Genomic DNA, 17278 nt, shown 5'->3' on the forward strand with positions numbered 1-17278 from the left:
AAGATTGCCAAGACCCTGAAACTGAGCTTCAGCACAGTGGCCAAGACCATACAGCGGTTTAACAGGACAGGTTCCACTCAGAACAGGCCTCGCTATGGTCGACCAAAGTAGTTGAGTGCACGTGCTCGGGGTCATATCCAGAGGTTGTCTTTGAGAAATAGATGTACGAGTGCTGCCAGCATTGCTGCAGAGGTTGAAGGGGTGGGAAGTCAGCCTGTCAGTGCTCGGACCATACGCCGCACACTGCATCAAATTGGTCTGCATGGCTGTCGTCCCAGAAGGGAGCCTCTTCTAAAGATGATGCACAAGAAAGCCCGCAAACAGTTTGCTGAAGACAAGCAGACTAAGGACATAGATTACTGGAACCATGTCCTCTGGTCCGATGAGACCAAGATAAACTTTTTTGGTTCAGATGGTGTGAGGCGGCAACCAAGTGAGAAGTACAAAGACAAGTATGTCTTGCCTACAGTCAAGCATGGTGGTGGGAGTGTCATGGTCTGGGGCTGCATGAGTGCTGCCGACAGTGGGGAGCTAAAGTTCATTGAGGGAACCATGAATGCCGACATGTACTGTGACATACCGAAGCAGAGCATGATCCCCTCCCTTCGGAGGCTTGATCGCAGGGTAGTATTCCAACATGATAACGACCCCAAACACACCTCCAAGACGACCACTGCCTTGCTAAAGAAGCTGAGGGTAAAGGTGATGGACTGGCCAAGCATGTTTCCAGACCTACAGTAAACCCTATTGAGCATCTTTGGGGCATCCTCAAATGGAAGGTGGAGGAGCACAAGGTCTCTAATATCCACGAGCTGCGTGATGTTGTCATGGAGGTGTGGAAGAGGACTCCAGTGGCAATCTGTAAAGCTCTGGTGAACTCCATACCCAAGAGGGTTACGGCCGTGCTGGAAAATAATGGTGGTCACACAAAATATTGACACTTTGGGCCCAATTTGGACATTTTACCTTAGGGGTATTCTTACTTTGGTTGCCAGTGGTTTAGACATTAATGGCTGTGTGTTGAGTTATTTTGAGGGGACAGCAAATTTACACTGTTATACAAGTTGTACACTCACTACTTTACATTGTAGTAAAGTGTAATTTCTTCAGTGTTGTCACATGAAAAGATATAATAAAATATTTACAAAAATGTGAGGGGTGTACTCACTTTTTGTGAGATACTGTATGTGCCAGCATAAAAACACAGAGAAAGGGGTTGATTAAAGCAGTGCACCAAATAAAGGCCTTAAGTAGTACACACTATAATTTTTTTTTATACGTTCAACTCAGCAGGCTGAATGAAAAAAAACGGAAGAGCTCAGGGGGGGATCCTATAGTAGCAATACGATGTTAGTACAGCAATCTCCCCCGCTGAGACATTTTGTTCTGACAGAGGGAAGCTGCCTGCCAGAACCATTGACTGAGAAAATAGAACTGAGAACACAGACATTGGCTGAGCGCGCCGATTGGATGCCGATCGGCAGACCTTTTTCAGTCATGCCCCTTATACACAAGCCAGCTGTTCGGCTTGTGTCAGACCGGTTACTGTACACACAGGCTGAATGTCGGCTGGTTTCTATTGACCTGGCCGATACCGCTCGATATTCGGCCTGTGTGTACGGCACTTTATATGTCCTTACAAAATATACAAAACATGATTTAGGTATGTATGCAAATTAAGAGTTGTTGTCAAATTAACAGATGCATGCTTATGCTGCTAAATTTGACCTGGGTATTTATGCATCAATGTTCCCTGGTCATAAGAGAGCTAAAGTGGTTGTAAACCTCAGATATGAAATCGGAACAAAGCATATCCCTTTATAGTGTGTACCTGTCACAATTTAAATCACTAAGTTGCATTTCTGTCTGCTGCTTTGTTCCTCAGCTATCAGCATGAATCGCTTCTGACAAGTTTTCTTGACACCAAGAGAAAAATGGTGACAGGGGAAGGACCTCCAGAAGATTGACAGCCTCAGCTCTGTTCCTGTGAGCTGTGTGAAGGTGGGTGTGTCTATCCCTCCAATCAGCTCTCAGAACTCTCCTCACTGAGCTCTGTAGAGTGTAACTTCAGCTCTGAACCCCCTCTTTTCTGAACTCTCAGACAAGCTTTATAAATTCAGCACTCTAAACAGGTGTAGAGAAGAGAAGACTGAAGATAAACCGGTAAAACGTATGTAGGAGGATTTGTTTTATAACTGTATCACCTGAGTATAGTCCATTCACTGAATGTATATGTAAGGATTTACAACCACTTTAATGTATTCTACAAAATTTAGTACTCATAGACATCACAATGTAACTGCCACATGATAAACATAGACATACGATAACAACACTCTGCTACACTTGTGTATATAAACTTCTAGGCCCTAATGACACCTGGACAGTGAAAGAGGCACGAGGGAAGTTTAATTTATTAAATGTAGTGTTCATTACTTTACCACACTACAGTGCTAAGGCAGAGGTGAGATTAGTGCCAGATGTAAACTCAGTATAATGGTGGTCACACACGCTATGGTAAATGATTGATTTATTTTCCGATCCATCTCTTCTGATGGGAAACATCGATCAATAGTCGACAACAACACATTCAACTGATATGCCTCCCATGGGGAAGTGGACTTTAATCAATAGTTAGGATATAAGATATAATAAAGTTATCGATCGCATCTCTTTTTTTCACCATGTAATCACATAATCTGACCAATCAAAATATGCTCATATCTGTGAACAAAATATCTTGATGCTGCCATTTGATGCAAAACAATTGATCATTTTCTGCCCTGGCCAATTAACTCCTGATGTAAACTAAGTACAAATAGTTTGGACGGGAATTTAATTATTTGATTTTCTGCAGATATGATTGTTTTCCATAATCGATCAGATAATAATGATCTGATAATAAAATCGAAGCGTGTATGGCCACCATGAGGTCCTATTTACACTTTCAGGGTGAAACCTGTGTTTAGATGCATTTACAGTACATTTCTAAGTGCAGATAAATGTAGGTAATTATAAAGGTATAATTCAGACTGGACATTTAAGCTGCCTTTAGGGCCGTTCAGTAAAGCTGTGTTTAGAAAAAATAGAATCCTGTTCATCCAGAATCGGACGTCAAACTCTAAACGCAGCTTCACTGATTTAAATATATGGTAACCTGTTTTAAAGTAGAATCTTTGAGGAAAAAGTGATCTAGAAAGTATAACGGTAAAGTTGTGTATCCATACAACTCCTGCATTTAGAAAAGGCAGGAGTGCCAGTGCGAATGAGGCCTTTAACAGCCCATGGAGTGCACGGATAACATGTGACAGCACAGACAGGCCACGCTCCCTGATGGAGCGTTCAGTGTACTATTGGCTTATGGATCTGGGCTGTAACTACAGCTTGTCAGCTTCTTGTGATGTATGAAGTAACGTATTGAGGATGTGGAACTACCGTACTTGTAAATTCTGCAAACAAACAATATTTGGACAAAGCACTTCCTTCTTAGTGTACCAGTCTAATAAGTGTGACCCTTCATGGCTGCACATATACTCCTTTCTCCATAGCTGTCTGTTTAATGTCACTTACCGTTCTGAACATAAATAAAACATCTTCCATATCCATCCAGGAGGAGATGACACTTCCCACTAGCTCTGCCAAGCCCCTCTGCTTAGTCCCCACTCTAATACCTTTGAACTTTTACTCAGTGGTCACCTTATGTTATTCTAAGTTGTATTGGCGTGTGTGGCCCCGTACACGTTGTACCTTACCACCCTCACTTCTATACTCTTCTACTTCTTTCTTTACTCTGCAGAGCTCTCTCTCCCAAACTATCCCTCACACTCCTTACTCCTTTCCATGCCTTCCACTCACCCACCCCTCCCTGACTGTAGCGAATGCTAAATAAAGCACGTTGATGACCTTCTCGTAACAAGGCTCAGCTACTTTCTGCACTCTTCCAATATCTATCGCCTGTCTTTTTAATTCTCTTTTAATAAAATTCTCTCTCTCTCTCTTTCTCGTTCTTCTCTTCTTTAGGCCTAGCTGGTAAACAAATCCTCTCCCCCTTCTATCTCCTCCCCTGCTGGGTGTTACAGACTTGGGCCTGTGTTTAACCCTCAGCTGTCCACCCCCCTCCCTGGGAAAGATCACTTCCTGCAGCTCCAGGCTAATGCAGAACATGTGACAGAGGTAAAGCCTGGGCATGCTGGGACTAGTGACTGCATCGCACATTATTACTATTGCACGTATGACCACTAACTACTTTGAAGCTATTCTAAATCTGGTTACATCCTGTGATAATTACAATAAGTGCAACTGAAGGAAGTCAAACCCTGTAGTTACTAAGTAAATGTTATGCTTATAGTATGTATAAATATTTCATTGTGCTACTTTATATCTATAACTACGAGAACAAGTATGTAGCTATCGTGTGGGTGGCTTGAGAAGAACAATTCAAATAATGTCATTTTTATTAATGGTTCTTTTTTTGAAAAAAAAATAAAAAAAAAGAGTGATGGCCAAAAGCAGCTAGATTCTAAAAGTCTCAAAATTTACACAAGCAGCATTCTAATTCTCCTTTTCTATCCCTAATATATTTATTAAACAAAAACCAGCATTGCAACTGATTAATCGCTTTATAATACGGGGCAGTGGGGTTGATTTACTGAAATCTGGTGCAGCTCTGCAAGGTAGCCAATCAACTTCTAACTTTAGCATGTTCACTTTAACCACTTCCCGACCACCCGCCGCCTTTTTACTGCCGCAGGGTGACTCTCCTGCGCAAACCGATGTAGACCTACCTCGGTCGCACGCGGGAAACTAGGGGGCGAGCGCGTGCTGCCGCCGGCGCACTCCCACCCCCAATCGGCAGCGGGGAAGTCGATGCACGGGTCAGGTGGCTCCGATTGCCGCCTGACACCCGCGATCGCTCCCACTGAGAGAGAAGAACGGTCGGCTGTTGTAAACACAGCTGACCGTTCTTCTACCTGAAATGATCATAGAGCCCATGTGATTCTTCTATATAGGATCACATGTCTCTATGGTCATTTCAGAAGCCACACACCCCCCCCCAGTTAGAATCACTCCCTTAGGCTCACATTTAACCCTTTGATCACCCACAGGGTGTTAACCCCTTCCCTGCCAGTGTCATTATTACAGTAACAGTGCATATTTATAGCACTGATTAGTGTAGTAATGTCACTGGTACCCCCAAAAGTGTCAAAAATGTCAGTTAGGGGTCCGATCTGTCCGCCGCAATGTCGCAGTCCCGCAAAAAATCGCAGATCGCCGCCATTACTTGTAAAAAAAAAAAACAATAAAAATTACATAAATCTTTCCCGTAGTTAGTAGATGCGATAACTTTTGCGCAAACCAATAAAAATATGCTTATTGCGATTTTCTTTACCACAAATATGTAGCAGAAAACAAATTGGCCTAAAATGTTAAAAAATTTTGATTTTTAAATTTTTTTTTTGAGAATAGCAGAATGTGAAAAATATAGTTTTTTTTCAAAATTGTCGCTCTTTTTTTGTTTATAGCGCAACAAATAAAAATCGCCAGGTGATCAAATACCACCAAAAGAAAGCTCTATTTGTGGGAAAAAAAGACACCAATTTTATTTGGGTACAGCGTCGCATGACCGGTCAATTGTCCGTTAAAGTAACGCAGTGCCGAATCGCAAAATAGGGCCTGGTCAGGAAGGGGGTAAATCCTTCCAGTCTTAAAGTGGTTAAAGAGGAGTTCCAGCCACCGGTGGTAAAAATAAAAGTCAGCAGCTACAAAAAGTGTAGCTGCTAACTTTTAAAAAACAGCCACTCACCTGTCTCATGATCCAGCGGTGAGCTCACCCCTGGTGGTCTCACCCGCTGTCTTTGGTCCCCCTCGCTGGCATCTTCACTACAGGCACCCGGCTGTGACAGCTTGCGGCTTTTCACAGCCGGGTGCCTATTGCACATGCGCGAGTTGCGGTGCGCATTGTGAGTGGTGGATGCACTCACCACTCTGGGACCTGTCAGTGTCCCAGAGGACTGCAGGGGAGAGGGAGGAGAACTTCCATTGCCGATCACCGTGGCGCTCGGAACAGTGGGAAGCAGCTACCTGTCAAAATTGGATACCCGTTCCCCCCCACCCCCTCTCCTTTAAGAGGAGCAAGTCCTTAAAGCAGGACTTCCCCTTTTGGGTGGAGTTCTGCTTTAAGCTTTGACAATAAACCCCTATTCACATTGCAGCAACTTGTTATGTGATTTGACAAGTGAAATCGCATGACAAGTCACATCCTATTGCCGGCAATTGCACTGTTTAAATCGGTGCACCGCCGACTTTCCGGTGCCGCATCGATTTGAAAAAGTAGTAAAAGCACTACTTTTGGCGATTTTGGTTGCGACTTGAATAGACATCTGTGCATGAAGCTGCACAGATGTCTTCAAAGTCAAGCTGACATGCGACTTTGAAATTTCAGGTGAAGTTGCACAATTTCAAAGCCACAGTCAATGTGAATGCGGGCTAAAAGCTGGAAGCTAATTGGTTTCTATGCAGAGCTGCACCAGGTTTTGCACTGTCCAGGTTTAGTAATCAACTTCAATGTGTGCCTTGTTGATCAGACCACTTTCAGGCTGGTAACAAGGCAGTGCAAGAAACTGACAACAACCAAGTTTAACTTTTTTCTCATGTGACTTATTAACCACTTCTGGACCGGAAGGTTTTACCCTCCTAATAACCAGGCATTTTTTTGCGATACGGCACTACGTTCCTTTAACTGACAATGCTGTACCCAAATAAAATTAATCTACTTTTTTTCCCCACAAATAGAGCTTTCTTTCGGTGGTATTTGATCTCCTTTGCAATTTTTATATTTTGTGCTATAAACAAAAAAAAAAAAAAAAGACAATTCTGAAAAAAAAAATATATTTTTTACTTTCTGCTATAAAACATTCCCAATAAAAAAAAATGTAAAAATCTAATTTTTTCATCATTTTAGGCCAATATGTACATGTTTTTGGTAAAAAAAATCCCAATAAGTGTATATTGATTGGTTTGCGCAAAAGTTATTGCGTCCACAAACTATGGTAAAGATTTATGTCATTTTTATTTATTCTTTTACTAGTAATGGCCGCGATCACCGATTTTTAGCGGGACTGCGACATTGCAGCGGACAGATCGGACACCTAACTGACATTTTTGACACTTTTGGGGGGAACCAGTGACATTACTACAGTAATCAGTGCTAAAAATATGCAGTGTTACTGTACTAATGACACTGGCAGGGAAGGGGTTAACACCAGGGGCGATCAAAGGGTTAAATATGTCCCTAGGGGGTGTTTTCCAACTGTGTGGGGGATGGGCTTACTGAATGAACACTGACATTGCTGACAGAACAGCGGTCTGCCATTTTTACAATGGTGGACCACCGTTCTGTCTCCACGGGGAGCGATCGCGGGTGCCCGGCAGACATCACGGCCGTCTGACCCCCTGTGGCCAATCGGCGCATGCGCGTGCCCTCACTAGTGGTCTCGGAAAGCAACAAACAAGTACGTTGTTTCGCGGGACAGTGCCGACCTGCCGCAGTATAAGTATGGTGGCTGGTCAGCTAGCCGTATATAGTTATAATCTGAGGCATATTCATTCCAATTAAAGTGGATCTTCTCCCAAAAGGTGCCTGCAACCTTCTAAGACTCATCACAGGTCCCAGAAAGCGCGGCCTTGGAAAGCTGGCTGTGGAGCCGCAAGGAGTCACAGTCAGCTGCCCAAAGTTAACATGGTGGCGCTGGCAACTTGAAGACCGGTGAAGAACTGGCTCATGTGAGGGCGACACTGGATAATCCTTGAACAGGTGAGTGTCTGTTTAATAGGAGTGTTTTCCCTTCACTTTCAGTCTAAAGGGTGACATGAGGAAATGAGAAAAGCCTTCCGTAGTAGGTCTGAGCGCTGGTGAGGGATCCATCCAACATAAATATAATAAAGGAGCACAGTTTGGGCTTCTACATCTTAACCTCTTGCCAACGGCGTAATGCACATATGCGGTGGCAGGAAAAGGGGTCTTTAGGCTAGGTTCACACTGCTGCAATCCGATTTTGATCCAACTTTTAGTGTATTTATACAGTGCAACTTATACACTACTTTGAAGTGGTTTACATATTCTATGGGGGCAAAACCATGCTGGAATCGCACCAAAGTAGTACTGGAACCTTTTTTAAAAATCATGGTTGTGATTTCCATTGTCGTGTGATTCTACGCGACTCCAGACGCATCTAAAATCACACTAGTGTGGAAACAGCTGATCGGCTCTGCTCTCCCGCTGTACCAACCTACATACACTAATAGGGGATCTCCAAAATGTTTTCAGAAAATTTGGGGGCCTTGGACCAACTCTCTTCTCATTTTATAACCCAACTGGGTTCCTGTTAGATCATGCCTTATTATGTATGCTCCTATCAGATACCGCTACCTTGGTATCGTATAATCAGGCTTCACTTTGTAACGGATATTTTAATTTGTTTACATGCAAATTTTGATGGGTTTTTAATGCTTTTGCCTTTTTGGGAGGTGTCTGTTGTCATGCAAAAACCAATAAAAATGTAGTGGATACGCATCAAAAATGTAAGCACAGTTTTGATGCATTTCTATTGAAGTATATGGAACCAAAAACAGAACCTGCTGCGGGCAAAAGTCCCTAACCCTTTCCGAAAAACACGTGGGTTGAAAACTCACAGTTGTGAATGAGACCCATAGGAAATCGTGTTAAATGGACTGTAGTGCATTTCTGAAAAACTGAAAATGCACTGCAAAACACAGGTGTTTATCATTATTGTTATGGTATTTGTGCCTTGTACAGTTTTGAAAATCAATAATTACCATCTTTAAAAATAATAATAATCACACTAGTGTGAACAGAGCCTTAATGTTCAGCTGTTGCACATATATGTCCACGACAGACTAAGGATGTCTGCTGAGAACATGCTCACAGCACACTGACTGAGCTGTCACCAACAACTCCTGGTAACAAAAACATTGTTTCAAATCATACAAAATCATCAAAACACTAGCAGCGCTTCTTCAATATAACAAAAAACACCACGTGTCTTCCTATACATGAGTATAAATTTTAAGTTCTATATGGACATGGTAATAATAGGTTCAGCCAGTCCTTATTCAGTCAATCTGAGTATGCTGTCACCACACCTCGTATGCTCCGCTCCCCAATATAGATTGCATTCACCAGATCACTAGATAAATATTGCCTTGAATTATCACCTCTTCGTTTGTATGGAATCCCAGAAGATCGCATGCTTTCCCCGTCCACAAAAAGAAACAGGCTAATAGCGTAATATTGCTAAAACTATTTATTGTTAAAACCCCCCTTTCCATATATGCACTTACAATCAATAAAAATAATCACAGCATATCACAGCAACCAAAGTCAGTTAGACACTGAAATCTAAGGCTCATAACCTGCTCAGCCTGCACAATCACAACCACCGATCCCCAATAGATTGAGAGCGGTGATTTCCGGGTAAAGGCGAACAGCTGGCAGAGTTGGGTGTCGCGTGGTTACACCCAGATGCGTTTCGTCATCACGACTTCTTGACGCCCACAGAAGAGTGCAATCTATATTGGAGAGCAGAGCACACGAGGTGTGGTGATGGCATACTCAGATTGACTGCAAAAGGATTAATAAGGACTGGCTGATCCTATTATGACCATGTCCAGATAGAACCTAAAATTTATATTCATGTATAGGAAGACACGTGGTGCTTTTTGTTATATTGAAGGAGCACTGCTAGTGTTTTGATGATTTTGTATGATTTGAAACATTGTTTTTGTATGAATATAGCAAAAGCTAGAGGAGGATAAGAACTACAATTATTGTAATACCATTTAACATTTTTTCTATGCTACATGAGCACTGGGTTTGGAAGATTGTTTTCACCTGTTTTGAACTCCTGGTAGCAGTTTCTGATTGGAAGTAAGCAGGATGGGATGCTGATCATGTAAGAAACAATCACATTGGTCACATGATATAGAAGCTGAGTGGCCTGAAGAGCTTAACTACCCTAGAAGTGAGTAGCATCCAGTACCATGGGTCCCAGCACTAGCCCAAGCTACATCTAGTGCAAATGCTTCCTGAGCCCCAGAGGACCCCTGCTCAGTCTGCAAAAACAGAAGATCCGTCCCTGGTTATTATGAGTTACTGATCCTTTACCCCCTTTAACGAGCTGAGATTTATATCATTTGCTCCGGGAGAAGGCTATCGTATAAATGTCCAAGTCTTAAAAAACTTGGGTGCTCAAGCATGTCCTTATGTCATAGCCTAATAAACTGTGCCTAATTTTTGCCCTGCTTAATGACAACACTTTCAGGAACAGTACCTGACATATAGCCATATAGATGTAGCCGGGTTGCACTGCTGGTATTGGTATTGTTATTAAAGTTCTGCAAGATAGTGACTTTGGCATTATGGGAGATGTAGTTCGGGAGGAGCCAGGATCATAGACTGCTGAGACAGAGAAACCCTTCTCCCAGGGAGCAACAGGATGCGCGGAGCCTGCTGGGAGTAGTTATATAAAGGGAGGTGGGACTTTGCTTCGCTCTCTTGCCTCGAGGACAGCGCACTGGACAGAAGGGGAAGAGCTGCTGCAGATCGCAGGAACTTAGGCCGAAGCCTAGTGGCGGACACCGGAGTGAAGCCGGCGGTGTGAGTGTGTGGAGGAGTCTCGGTGGCGTGACCGAGCGGAAGGTTGCTGACAGGCGGACGGAGACGCTGAGCAGAGCGGAGCCTGGTCGCAGAGGGAAGCGGATCTCCCGGTTGGGTGAGAGACATCCAGTATTTACATCTCTATTAAATACAGACCTAGACTGATTCCAGTGAAGGGCAAACAGACTGTGTACTTTATAAAGGCCATACCGATATTTAGTTGAACCACTGGACACTGCAGATACCAATATAGTGCGAGGTGGGTGAACTAGGCCTTAAGCCCTAAATCCAGTCCTAGGCTGTCAGTCTGTTGTGACGCATTAGGAATTGTTAGGTTTGCCTCTCTGTGGGTTACAACTATTAATTGCTTTGGGGAATACAGTTCATCATCTCTACCCTTATTGGATTACAAATACTTTCCTCGGATTGTTGGGAATTCCTTGCTGGTGAAGACAAGTGAGGCCTCACTCTCCAGGAGACTCTTGCAATTCATCATAAAGGGGGGCCCCCGTTAGTACACAGAGTGCACTTTGATAGTTGTTCCAATATTGATATATTGTTTACTTTGCATTCAAGTTATCAAGTGTAGTCATTCTTATCTGTGGTCACTCTCTAATTACTTCAGCTTATTTTAAGTATTGTTTATTGTTGCTGAGCGCAGTCCTCTAGCATACATACACATTTGTTTGTGCATATGTATGTGTGGCCTGCGTTCTGGATCCTGAGTGCTGAACTAAAAGGCCTAAACCCTTGGTTGGGAATTCAGGATCTATCCTTTTAGCAAAATCTGTGTTATTTCTGATTCTGTTTGAATATTCCTGTTTTTTACATAAAAAGTCAAAAGCAGTAAACTGTTTATTCACTGCAACACTTGTGGTCTCAGTTATTCGCAATGACCAAACTAATAGTGTCAGATGGGTTGGAGCAGGCTCAGGGTGTAAGAAGTGAACAAGCCACCCCCAAAGGGGCAGGGCTACATACATTTCAATTCTTTCATTCAACCCCACAGGCTGAATGAGAGAAATCACTTGATTCCTCCACCCACACTATCAGCATGTATGGAGCAATCTCCACTGCTGGCTTGTCACAGCCCCCTCAGCTGTTTGAATAGGCAAACAGTGATTGCATCTGATTGGATGCCGTCACTGTTCACCTAACATTTTTTTACCTTGCTCCTTAATTTTTTAATTTGAAATGGGTCAAATGTGTGGTGTTGACAGGGCCACACACAGCATGAATTTCTGCCAATTCAGCAGGAATCAGTTGAAATTCAAGCTGTGTATGGTCAGCATTGAGGTCATAATCAAAACAGTTTGAAACAACCTCCCTTAAAGGAGATGTACAGCCAAAGCTCGCTTGGCTGTACATCTCCTATGGATCAAAGGAGTGCAGTTTGCTCTGCACTCCTATGACCCGTTTTCAGCAGAGAGCGGGCTGAAGTCAAATCTCTGCTGACATCACAGATGTCGGTCCAGGCACCGCGTCATCACGATCACAAAGTCGGGATGCGCCAGATCCCTGAAACGACACCCTGAGTCGGCTGCTATGCCCCCTCCACAGCCTAGCGCTCCAGTGAAAGAGAAGGAGGCAGAGCAGAGAGCTGCTGAATGACACTCAGCAGCTCTCTGCTCACGGAGCTTTGAAAACCGAGCGATTGGCAGTTATATGCTAAGCGCTGCAGTTAGGTTTCACAAATCTTCCCAAATGTGAGATGAATAGTCCTGATTCTAGAAGTATGTACTGTGTACCTACCCTTCTCTCAGCTTGATCTATATATTCATATACAGTGTATTATATACAACCCCATTTCCACAAAAGTTGGGACGCGGTGTAAATCTTCATAAAAACAAAATGCAATGATTTGCAAATCTCATAAACCCTTATTTTATTCACAATTGAAAACAGGAAACATAGCGAATGTTAAAAATGAGTAAATGTATAATTTTAACTGGTTCCCAACCGCCCGCCGCACATTTACTGTGGCAGGCTGGTTCTCCTGCGCAAACGTAGCCCTACGTCAGCCGCACGCGTGGTGCTGGGGGGCATTGCCGCCGGGCACCCGTGATCGCTCCCCGCTGAGACAGAAGGTCGGTCAGCTGTTGTAAACACAGCTGACCGTTCTTCTCTCTGAAATGATCACGGAGCACCTGTGATCCTTCTATATAGGATCACAGGTCTCTATGGTCATTTCACAAGCCCACCCCACCACAGTTAGAAAACACTCCCCTAGGCTCACACTTAACCCTTTGATTACCACTGTGTTAACCCCTTCCCTGCCAATGTCATTATTACAGTAACAGTGCATATTTTTAGCACTGATTACTGTAGTAATGTCACTGGTCCCCCCCAAAAGTGTCAAAAATGTCAGTTAGGGATCCGATCTGTCCGCCGCAATGTCGGAGCCCCGCTAAAAATCACAGATCGCCGCCATTACCAGTAAAGAAATAAAAATAAAATTACATAAATCTTTCCACTAGTTTGTAGACACAATAACTTTTGCGCAAACCAATCAAAATACGGTTACAGTAAACCCCCCTCCATCGCGGGGGTTACGTTCCGGACCCACCCGTGAAAAGTGAAAATCCGCTAAATAGAAAAACCCTATTAAAATACACTGTAGGCATGTTTTTTTTACTGTCACTGTACTTTTAAAAGCATTTTAAGGTCTTTAAACACACTTTTAAAACAATAGAAACTCATTTAAACACATAAAAGATGCTGAGACACAGAGCAAGAGCTATGGAAAACACAAAAATATTTAATTTTCAATGATTTATATAGTAAAATAACATTAAAGAAAAAAACGCAATATACCGGGACCGCAAAAACTGAACCGCGATGGAGCGGGGGTTTACTGTATTGCAATTTTTTTTCCCCAAAAATATGTAGCAGAATACAAATTGGCCTAAAAGGATGAAAATTTGTATTTTTTTAAATTTTTTGGGGGAATGTTATATTGCAGAAAGTGAAAAATGTTGTTTTATTTTTTTTTTTCAGCATTGTCGCTCTATTTTTGTTTATAGCGCAAAAAATAAAAATCGCAAAGGTGATCAAATACCACCAAAAGAAAGCTCCATTTGTGGGAAAAAAGGACATAATTTTATTTTGCTACAGTGTCGCACGACCATGGCAATTTTCCGTTAAATTAACGCAGTGCCCAATCGCAAAAAATGGCCTGGTCATTAAGGGGGCAAATCCTTCCGGTCCAAAATTGGTTAAGAAAAAATTGAAATTGATGACAGAACACGTTGGGACAGGGCAACAAAAAGCTGGCAACTGAGTGGCACTAACAAGGAAGAGCTGAAATAATATTTTGCATCTAATTAGACTACTTGGCAACAGTAAAATGAGCATATTAGAGAGTCAAAGCTGCATCTAAAAATTGTTGAACAATTTCAGAATAATGATCCTCACAGTAAAATTGCAAATACTTTATATAGAACATCATCTACAGTACATAATATCATCAAAAGATTCCAACAGTCTAGAGAAATCTCTGTGTGCAAGGGGCTAGGCTTAAACACAATATTGGATGACTGTGATCTTTGGGCCCTTAGAGGGAACTGCGGTAAAAACAGGCATGATTCTGTGATGGACATCACTGCATGGGCTGAGGAATTCTTCCAAAAATCACTTTCTGTGAACACAGTTCGTTGTGTCATCCAAAAATGCAAGTTACAGCTCTTTCATGCAAAAAAAGAAGCCATATCTGAACATGAGCCAGATATTGTTATGTTTTCTCTAGGCCCAAGCTCATTTAAAAGGGTCTGCTGCAAAGTGGAAAACTGTTCTGTGGTCAGACAAATCAAAATTTGACATTCTTTTTTTGAAATATTGGCCTATATTCTCCAAAATAAATAGGAGAGAGACCCTCTGTCTTGTTATCAGTGCTCAGTTCCAAAACCTGCATCTCTGATGGTATGGGGGTGCTTTAGTGTGCATGGAACAGACAGCTTGCACATCTGGAAAGGCACCATCAATGCTAAAAGTTATATCCATATCTAAGAACAGCATGTGCTCCCATCCAGATGACATCTTTTTTAGGGACAGCCTTGCACATTTCAGCAGGACAATGCTAAGCCACATACTGCATCTATGACAACAGCATGGCTTCCTAGTAGATGCTTAACTGGCCTGCCTGCAGTCCAGACCTTTCAAAAACCTTTTGAAACGAAAAATACAACAAAGAAGACCCAGGACTGTTGAGCAGTTAGAATCCTATATCAGGCAAGAACGAGACAACATTCCTCTCCCAGAACTCCAACAACTGGTCTCTCTAGTTCCCAGACATTTACAGAATGTTGTTAAAAGAAGATGCTCCACCATGGTAAACATGGCCCTGTGTCCCATCTTTTTTGAGGTGTGTTGCTGCCACCAATTTCAAAATGACTTTCTTTTTTTCTTGAAATGGTACATTTTCTCAGTTTAAACATTTGATATGTTTTTTTTTTGTGAATAAAACTTTGGTTTATGAGATTTTTATATTGATTTTACACAGCATCCTATTTATGGATTTGGGGTAGTATATAATATATTGATGTATATTCATATATTCATATTCAAATATTCAAGCCAAGTATCAATCTGCATGTTGGCTGTGAGAAACATCTGAGAACTCACACAATGACAGGCTTTCTGTATGTGAGAGACAACAAATTTACGTGTTTGATGTGTTTGGGAATAGCTATTTTTGCACCACAATCATTCTGTATAGTACCATTACTTTAGTTGATTACTTGGGATGTGATTTATACCTCTTATGCATATGCCAGAACTTCTGAAGCCTGCATGAATATCCGAGAGACGTCACATAACACTACCATAATTGCACAGAACATCAATTTTTTAAGCAACACTCCAGACAAACAGCTAAAACACTGATGAAATACAATAATGTTTACTGTTTTATTTGCCAAAGCATTTGATTTGTTATTTATACACAGTTACCACTCTGCACAGTGAGACAGGTAACACTCCTACTTTTTAATTAAACAATTCATCTTCCTGGTGGAGCTTTGTGGCTTCCTATATCACCTTTACGCCTCTTCAATGGACAGTAATACAGCATCATCACCTCTGAAAAGCAATGAAGTTGACCCTAGAAGTTGTAAAGCTATGCCAGGAAGCAGTGTACATACAGGGGTTGATTTACTAAAACTGGAGCATGCAAAATTTGGTGCAGCTCTGCATATAAAACCATCAGTTTCCAGGCTTTATTGTCAAAGCTTAATTGAACAAGCTAAAGTTAGAAGCTGATTGCCTATCCCAATCACAGAAGAGTTGAAGCTGTTATGGCTGCAAAGGATGGGCCAACTCAGTACTGAACCCTACAGACTAAGACTGGGATGCCATTAAAGTTTATGTGTGTGTAAACACAGGCGTCACAATACTTTTGACAATATAGTGTATATGTGTGTTGACCTGTATGTTTAGCTGTTTGCATGGAGTTCCACTTTAAAGCCCAACTCTAGGCTCTAATGTGCACCCTCCCAAGAGTAGCCTCTTCCCCCTGGAGATTCCCTGGAGCAGTACTTGAAGCTTTATATATTTTTTATACTTACTTTTTCCAAATGTCTTTAGGAAGGTGTAGTGGTACTGAAATGGACAACACTGGAGAGGAGGTGGGTATTGCAGTTGAAACTGCATTTTTTTATTTGAGTATTGTAGAGAGACCTTATTCTAAAACGTAAAATTGACCTGGAATTGGGATTTAATATATACACTGTTCTTTTTAATGTTCTGGAGTAAAGCTTATTGTTCCAAAAACTAAGAGACAACTCAAAAGCTGACCACCCATGTTACAGTCTGATTGTAGATAATATTTAGATTTCCTTGGAATGATGGGCTAAGTACTTAGTTATATAATAATAGGATTGTTTTGGCAGGCCTCATGCAATACATGAGGCATCTTCAAAAAGTGTCCACACTTTTTTTTATGTTTCACAGCCATCTTCACCACATACTGAATACATGATACTGAATTGCAAAGTCAGCCAGCTTGACACTCTAAGACACGACCATTTATTACTCCTCCAGCCCTTACTGTTTCAAACGCAAATTTAAAAGTGCAGAAACTTTTTGAAGACCCCCTTGTCGTTTTTGGTTACTCTAAAATAAATTATACAGAGAGAGCACAACCGTATTATGTGTGCCACCAACTTTACTCCTGCCACCAATAACATTTTATGGATAGCTCGATTTATACACAGAATCAAATAGTAAAAAGGTCAAAACCACCCGACCTCCTGCATGTTGTTGCAAATAAGTAACATAATATATATTTCATTTTCTAAAAAAAGACTTACCTGTTGCTAACCAGGTGTAATAGACCATTACTTAATTCACAAGACACAACTCGGGGCATAGATGCACGAGACCATACATGTCTTGTGCCACATTGATTTTATTAGCAAGGTCAAAATTAGGGGTGGATGCACTACTGACACAATTTGATAGTCACCTGGCTGTCATTCCCATTCTTAGTTTTTCTACTTAGTGAGTGACTGACCCAAAACAAAATTTGTAGTTTGAGAGTTCCAACTTCATTGGATGCCTATTTTTTGCTAAGCACTGGCACACTAGCTAAGGCAGAAGGAAGATTAT

At 41.9% G+C, this 17278-nt stretch overlaps 1 protein-coding gene across 2 annotated transcripts in view; it reads right to left on the minus strand.

Moving 5' to 3' along the window:
• Window positions 1-17278, minus strand: part of ZFHX2 (zinc finger homeobox 2) — a 106631-nt gene that overhangs the window by 27074 nt on the left and 62279 nt on the right. The gene's annotated exons all lie outside the window — the stretch shown is intronic.

The sequence above is a fragment of the Pelophylax lessonae genome (assembly GCF_965119305.1).
Source record: "Pelophylax lessonae genome assembly, chromosome: 1".
NCBI classification, from domain to species: Eukaryota; Metazoa; Chordata; class Amphibia; order Anura; family Ranidae; genus Pelophylax; species Pelophylax lessonae.